Below are 9,166 nucleotides of genomic sequence, written 5' to 3'. Positions count from 1 at the left end.
TTCAGTTCCCTGTTGCAGTGTCCCTGCCCCGGGAAAGGGCAGTAAGCTTAGCATTAATCTTCGTAGTACAGATATGTAGCTTGCATTGATCTTAAAGAAAAAAAAAAAAACCTCAAATGATGGGCCCCTTTTGTTTCATGGCCTAAGAACGGCCCTGATATACATATGTCATATACAAATAGCATCTGAAGTTTGGATTGTCCAGGCAAAAACTTACAATATTGTGGTGCTGGAGATTTGAAAAAAATATATACTTAATCAGTTTATAGCTTAATCTAATTTTTGGTTAAGAAGTTTCCATTGGTAAAAAGCTCTTTATATTAATGTGTGTCTCACCTGAGACATCTTACCTCATCTTTCCTTCACTGGTGTCACCATAATCATGGCATCCAGGGCACTAAGCACACCTAGAGCATTTGCTGTTCTTCTGCATTCCACTGGCCTGAACAGATTCTCTCTCTATCCTGTAACACCTTGGTGCCATCTCTGTACCTGGCAATGTCTTAACTACCATATGACCTTCTATACTATACACCTTTTATTTAATATTATTGGTGTGGTAGGTGGGGAACCCAAGGCCTGTCTCTAAAATTGTTTTAGAAATGCTATACTCTTTATCTAAAATAAAAGACATTTTACTTTAACAAATAATATACTCAGTATAAGGATGTTAAGCAATAAAATGTGCACATTATTATTTGAATGAAAACAAATTTACAGCATATTTTAGATTTTATATTTTGCAGAAATCTATTCATTTACTTTTTATTTTGAAAAAAAAAAAAGATTCATTTTTAAATAGATTTAAGTTTAATTTTATTTTTTTTTTAATTTTGAATAAACTCGTTTAAAATATGCAGGACATATAGCTATAGCTGCAGTTATCCCAATATTGGGAGACTGCATTCACCTTTATTTCTTTGTAAAGAAAGATGGAGATTTACAAGAACAACAGCTCAGTACTGAGAAGTGCCAGCTCAATAGCAGCCCTAGTCAACTGTATTTGTGCTGGAGAGAATGGCACTGAAGTGGCATGTGAAAAGTGTTGTAAGTGTGCCAGGTAAACACATACTAGACAATAATATAAAGGGCGTCCCAAAGGAGAATTTCACATGATGTTCAAGGACACCATCTAGCTGTTTGTGCTACAATGTTGAAAAGAGAGTAATTATACTGTATATTAAAACATTGGAATAAAATACTAATGGTGGAGAGTTATACAATGTTTGAAAAGTTCTCTTTTAGAAGTAATGTCATTGGATAACGCAAAGATTGCTACCAAAAATATAATATCTTTCAGTCTAGTAATACACTGAAAAATGATGTGGGTCTGCTATCTGATAATTTAATAATGTTTAGTATATATTCTTCATACTGTTTAGTTTTATGCAAAACTGAGGCAAATTAATACTCTTCAAGGCACTACTCTTTTTATACCCACCAACATGGATAAATGAAACAAGCAAAGTTCTTTTTATAAGTCAGAAACCAAGGAGACCTCTACTTGGTGTTAAAGATTGCAGGTCCTCTGCTGAATGAATTCAGCTTTCTTTTCAATGTTTTAGTATCCCAGATGCCTTGGGATGTTAAACACGCAGACATTCATTCGGCTCAATCGTGGTATTTGTATTTATCAGCCTTTAAAACACAATTTTTTTTTCTTTTTTCAATTATTGTGGACTCAGCCTACATAAATGTAACGGAAATATCCTGCTAATATAATGCAGGAATTATAAGTTTGATCAAATCCCTCTTGATCCACTCTTCTGGTTTAATACTGAGAACTCTATTCCATGGAGATTCTAAATATGGATTATCCGCATCACCCTTCTTTGAACATTTTCTAATTCTTTATTATCCTTCTTATTAAGTTAAGCCTACAAATGAATGAATGGGTGAACTTGAATTTTTAAATTATTGCTTCTCTGCATTGTGTCTTACACAGGAAACAATATATATGTTGTAGCACTTATTTGTATTACATGGCACATGACTTAGAAAGGAATTTCTTTTTATGCTTTCCTTTAGGTCCATTGCTAGCAATGGAATTTATTATATGGTAAAATAAAATGACTGATCAAGATGGGTAAAAATTTGAAACCCTTTAAGCTATTGCACTGTCTATCTAAATAAATTGTGTATGATTGAATAGTACTCCCTTTTTCATAATCAATTTATATGTAAAACAGAACAAAGACCATGTTAGCTGATGTAGTTATTGCAGTGTAATAAACCTTACTGAAGTTTCCTTTTTTGTAAAACGGTATCTTTTGCTTGATTTTTTGGGCCATTTAATCCAGTGCTTAAACGAGAATTGATTTTTAATAAATAATTTCTCACTAACTTAAATTTCTTGTTGTTCACAGTGCCCAATATATGAATACTAATTTCTGTTACTGTGTGCATATCTGTGTCTGTCCATGCCTTCCTATTGATCTGTTCATTTGCTTCTGTTACATTTTGACTACAATGCACAGTGTATAATACGATAATAAAACATTTTTCCATATTCAGCAGTTAAACAACAGGAAAATGAACTGGCAATCATTTAACTATTATAAAATTATTAGTATGATTGGCTACTGTACTGTTGATTTCAGTAAAATTATTAAAGTTCAACCATCATTAACATTACATAGAACTATTTCAAATTAAGACCAGTATTTGGGTAAGCTGGTTAAACTGGCATAGTAGTCAGTGAATTTAGCCTAATAAAAATAATGAAAACCAATTTACATATAATTGTGTTATTATTTATAGATTTATTAATGAAAATATCACACACTGTTTAGTATTACAATTTTGTATTTTTGGAATATAACATGAGAAAAAAAGATAAGGTGGATCACAAATTCTTTCATATTACATGCAATATTTTTACAGACATTCAGTGTTTTAATGCAGCATCATCAGGAGACTATATGGCAATACAGCAATTTAGCATAAAACATTTTTTCACACTGAAACAGCTAATTATTATTGGCACATAAAACACTACTTAAATGTGAATATACATGAATTTTTGTTTTAAATTATTTTAGCTTTTAATTGTACATTTTATAATCATTAAAATAAACTGTTAGTTTAATGTGTTGAATGGGTTGTGACACATGAGTCCCTGTCTTGAACCCCAAAACATGAGGCTGAGTCTCAGCAAAACCATTGTCTTATACACAGACACAGCAGTCAGGCAGGATTGTGGCCAGGTTAGTGGCCAAGTAATATTGTTCTGTGCATTTATAATGTTCCTTGCATCACCCGTTGACGACAGGCACTCATAGCGAGATCGCGATCAGCTCAGATTTCCCTCTGCGGCAAGCCGCAGCAGTGCTATGAACCAGCAGTTTCCCTGGCAACAGATAAGCAGTCTTCCACAAACGTGGCGATGACGTTTCGTGACACTGTTTTTGTACAGTGTATTATATAGTCAGGTATGTAATTACAAGTGTGAATGAATATTTTAATTATCATTGTGTAGGACTTGTTTCTTAACAATCTTATACTCTGTGATACACATTGTGACCACAAGGTGGTGCCAGGGAGCCCCAAACCACAGACATTGTAATAATCCACACAAATGATGAATAAAATAAAGGTCTTTTATTCTTGCCAAGCATTTCTTCCCAAAGCCTCTTAAAGCAATCAGCAACAATAGGCATACAAATCTCTGAAATCAATAAATTCTTCTCCTTCCATCCTCCGATGAGTTTTGACACTTTTTATGTTGGACGCAGGAATGCTTCTGGTGCCATGCCATGTCTTCAGGGAAGCACTTCCGGGCCATAGAAAAAGTAGAGAAGTCCTCCCCCGACAGTGCCCTCTGTTGATGTTCAGGGACTCCGACAGGACTGCACTTCCAGACTCCAAGTCCCAAGCACCCCTGTGGGTGTCCCAATTGGGTTACGATATGAGGACCACTAGCACCTAGTGTGTGGGGGATGGAACCAATCACGATCCTCAGCGTTTCCTAGCTCATCCATTATGTCAACCTGGCAATTTTATTTCTTCATCCTGCTGGTCAATTTGTTTGCTCTGTCGCACTGGACTCCTGTCTGGGTAATGGCATGTCCTCTGAATTGACCAGGATTCCTGTTCTCCTCCTACAAAACAGAGAAGAATTAAACATGGTACACACCTTTTATTTCTTTTGCACAAAACTTTCATAAATTACTTCTTCAAAACATATTTTGCAGTGTAGTATTCTGATTGCTGGAATCACTGAACTTGATTAATATTTGAGAGTTTTAGCAAAAAGTAATTAATTTTTGACTGTTATACTATAAGTGCAGTAAACAACACTTTGCAAGTTGGATTTGGTAATGGTAATGGGCCCCCTCATATTTTATGTCAACATGACATAACATATGTCAACTGAAAGATGAAGCTTTTGTTTCAGTATGTGCTTCTATGACATGGCTCATCATTATGGAGGACTATTTTGGACAAAATTAAATAAATAAAAAAATGCTCAAAGAAATACAAGTATGGTGAAATAAAAATTAATAAATAACAACATGAAATGTAAGTATAAATAAATAATTAAATGTGTCACAATATATATTTTTCTTGCTTGTTTTTTGTGTATTTATGTTCTTATTTATTTATTACAGTGATACACACACAACATGAAATAAGCTGTGAAATAAAAACTGGGTCACTTTTACTCATGAAAGCTGAGAAAGCAAGGACTGTTTGTCCTTGTGAATGTAAACCTTCAGCCAACAAGTGCCACATTTACAGCAGACACGTCAGATGAAAACACCTTAAAGATTAATTTAGATTTTTTTTTTATTGAAGTAGCTGTTTTGCATAGTAATTCTGGGGACTTATTCTTGCGCTTCTATCTGAAGTGCACAGTCACAACTTTGAGTATGTGCATGAACCCCAGGATACCCTAATTAAGCAAAGTGCATACATCCACTCTGTGGACGATTCATCAATCAAAAAAACAGTACTCGGTAGAACTCACCCTCTCAACTTTGACAAGTAAAAGTGATATTTTTCGTTTCAGGGCTTATTTCAGCCTTGTGTGGTGTCAATAATAAATGAAGAAACAATTAAATAAGTTCTTAACAAAATAAGCAATAAGGAGTATACTTTGTGCTGCATTGTTTATTTTATTCACATTTCATGTTGTTATTATTTATTATCACATTTCAGTGTATTTCTTTTGCATATTTATTTATTTATTTTGTCTGAAATATTCCTATATACCCCAGATGTTTTCTGGTGAAAAATCACACAAAAAATGTCTGTGTTCTTTTTCTGTTTTTCATTTGGAAATGGATACCTTGGGTTGACTGAAACCTTGGGTTTACTGTGATTCCACAGCAGTGGAGTACCTTTTATCCTCCAGACTGATGCCTTGGACACTGGTCTTGAAATCGTGTTGAGTCAAGACGTCAACAGAGCAGAACACCCCTTCATGTACCTGAACCAGAAACCACTGGACCAGGAGACGAGGTATACAGTGATTGAATGGGAGGCCCTTGTCATAAAGTGGGCCATCATCCAATTCCACTATTACTTGCTGGGCCATGAGTTCACCCTCATTAGAGACCAATCCTCCCTTACAGCGGCTCTATTCCCAACGTGATTCATACCCCTGCATTACCCGCTGGTTCCTGAGTCTCCAGTCCTATAAATTCAAGGTGCTGCACACCAACACTGATGCCCTCTCCTGGGCCTACGACCTCACAGCTGGATTTGCTTGCCCTGCTAGGTTTTGAGCTAAGGGGGAGGTCCGTGTAATGCATGTGCTTCGGAGGACTCCCTCACTGGCTGTGCAGGGGTATGTAACAAGTCGCCGGGGAGGGAGGGAGGGAGTGCTGCTACTAAGGAGGTGTCACTTTTGGCCTGAGCAAGCCACAGGACGGAGCTCTCTAAAACCCAGGCCCTCATGAGTAGCCTTTACACAAATTCCCGTTACAGGACTTGTGCGAAAATGCACTCTTTAAGTTACTTCTCAACTTATTTTTTTCTCTCATCCTTGGACGAATAAAGAGGATGACTCGGTTGGTGTCCTAAAAATTCTTTGCTCTCAACTTTGTCATTGCTGCACCCAACCACAATATTATAAAAGCTTACCTGTATATTTTACACCTGAAATACAGGCAGGTTAAGTGAGTCAAAAAGGAATTAAAACATAAGGTTTAATGTCCAATATCTTAACCACTAGACCATACTTCCTTTTTGCAATGTTGAAGGTGCAGCTTCCTGTATAAGCTATGGTGAGGTGTTTCAGTGTAGCAGACCTAGTATGTAACCCTAATATAAAAAGAAAAATGTTTTAAGATGTTAAAAATCAGTTATTACTGATAACATGATACCAGAACATGTAATTAAATCTTTTTTAACAATAGTGCATTTCTAAACAAGTGCATGTGTTACACTATACAATTCATTATGAAAAAGCACAATTTATATGTTATTTATATATCCAGTAAAGAATAGTTGCCTTTTTCAACATAGTGAACTAGATGAATTTACTTCTGCTCTAAAATAACAAGACTGATGCACTCTATAAGAAAGGTCAGAGCCAACTATACTTCCTTAGAAGGTTGGCATTCTTCAACATCTGCAATAAGATGCTGCAGATGTTCTACCAGACGGTTGTGGCGAGTGCCCTCTTCTACGCAGTGGTGTGCTGGGAAGGCAGCGTAAAGATGAAGGACACCTCACACCTGGACAAACTTGATAGGAAGGCAGGCTCTATTGTAGAAATGAAGCTGGACAGTTTAACATCTGTGGCAGAGTGACGGGCACTAAGCAAGCTCCAGTCAATCATGGAGAATCCACTGCATCCACTGAACAGTGTCATCTCCAGGCAGAGGAGTAGCTTCAGTGACAGACTGCTGTCACTGTCCTGCTCCACTGACAGACTGAGGTGTTTGTTCCTTTCCCACACTATGCAACTCTTCAATTCCACCCGGGGGAGTAAAACTAACATTATTCAAAGTTATTGTCTGTTTTTACAAGCATTTTTATTACTCTTTAATTTAATATTTTTTTTTTGTATCAGTACAGGTGCCGGTCATAAAATTAGAATATCATGACAAAGTTGATTTATTTCAGTAATTCCATTCAAAAAGTGAAACTTGTATATTAGATTCATTCATTACACACAGACTGATGTATTTCAACTGTTTATTTCTTTTAATTTTGATGATTATAACTGACAACTAATGAAAGTTCCAAATTCAGTACTGTATCTCGGAAAATTAGAAATTGTGAAAAGGTTCAATATTGAAGACACCTGGTGCCACAATCTAATCAGCTAATTAACTCAAATACCTGCAAAAGCCTTTAAATGGTCTCTCAGTCTAGTTCTGTAGGCTACACAATCATGGGGAAGACTGCTGACTTGACAGTTGTCCAAAAGACGACCATTGACACCTTGCACAAGGAGGGCAAGACACAAAAGGTCATTGCTTCACAGAGCTCTGTGTCCAAGCACATTAATAGAGAGGCGAAGGGAAGGACAACATGTGGTAGAAAAAAGTGTACAAGCAATAGGGATAACTGCACCCTGGAGATGATTGTGAAACAAAACCCATTCAAAACTGTGGGGGAGATTCACAAAGAGTGTACTGCACCTGGAGTCAGTGCTTCAAGAACAAGAGACAGACTGCATCAGAAGCATCTCGACTGGACTGCTGCTCTGTGGTCCAAAGCTATGTTCTCTGATGAAAGTAAATTTTGCATTTCCTTTGGAAATCAAGGTCCCAGAGTCTGGAGGAAAAGAGGAGAGGCACAGAATCCATGTTGCTTGAAGTCCAGTGTAAAGTTTCCACAGTCAGTGATGGTTTGCGGTGCCATGTCATCTGCTGGTGTTGGTCCATTGTGTTTTCTGAGGTCCAAGGTCAATGCAGCCGTCTACCAGGAAGTTTTAGAGTACTTCATGCTTCCTGCTGCTGACGAACTTTATGGAGATGCAGATTTCATTTTCCAACAGGACCTGGCACCTGCACAAAGTGCCAAAACTACCAGTACCTGGTTTAAGTACCATGCTATCCCTGTTCTTGATTGGCCAGCAAACTCGCCTGACCTTAACACCATAGAAAATCTATGGGCTATTGTGAAGAGGAAGATGTAATAAATACGCCAGACCCAACAATTCAGAAGAGCTGAAGGCCACTATCAGAGCAACATGGGCTCTCATAACACCTGAGCAGTGCCACAGACTGATCAACTCCATGCCATGCTGCATTGCTGCAGTAATCCACGCCAAAGGAGCCCCAACTAAATATTGAGTGCTGTACATGCTCATACTTTTCATGTTCATACCTTTCAGTTGGCCAACATTTCTAAAAATCCTTTCTTTGCATTGGTCTTAATTTATATTCTAATTTTCCGAGATACTGAATTTGGGACTTTCATTAGTTGTCAGTTATAATCATCAAAATTAAAAGAAATAAACATTTGAAATACACCAGTCTATCTATCTATCTATCTATCTATCTATCTATCTATCTATCTATCTATCTGATCACAATGCTTTCCACACCTTCATGTGAGGCAGCAGTCTTACCATCTGTGTTATCATCACATCTTAACTTCTTTATACATTTAGGTACTAATATTATCAAGTAAGCTGTAAATGAATTGTACTGGTTGTAAGTTAACTCCTTGTGTATCTCCTTTTTAATTATGGATGTAGGTTGCAGATTATATACAGTAATGTCATTGTCTCAGTTAAGAGCTTACTTGTATTGTGACATTTAGTTGTTTATTCATGGTGATGCATTTGATTTCCAAAACTGCAGTTTGTCTCTACATGGCTGCTACATTTTTTATTGGCTTCAGAGCCGTCACCCTGCTTTGAATATATGGAAAATGGATTGATGAATAGGTCAGACTCAGTACTGAAGTAACAGGAAGAAGAATTAAATATATTTTTTGCAGGATGCATCATTTGTATTGTTTTTTTTTTTAGTATTGTATACCTATTGAAAAACTAATACTTTCTAGTAGACAGAGGTAATAATAGCAGTATCATCATATGTGCAAATCATTTTTCAACCAGTTCTGAAATTTTTCCTTATTATCTGATACAGAACCCTCTAGCAATAAACCTTGACATTGTACAACACAGCATCACTCTTTACCCTATTAAACTTTGTTACACATAGAAAATATTCTGAAAACGGATGTCTTGCTAAACCCT

This window comes from Polypterus senegalus, chromosome 8, assembly GCF_016835505.1.
Source record: "Polypterus senegalus isolate Bchr_013 chromosome 8, ASM1683550v1, whole genome shotgun sequence".
Lineage (NCBI taxonomy): Eukaryota > Metazoa > Chordata > Cladistia > Polypteriformes > Polypteridae > Polypterus > Polypterus senegalus.
This window is presented reverse-complemented; position numbering follows the sequence as displayed.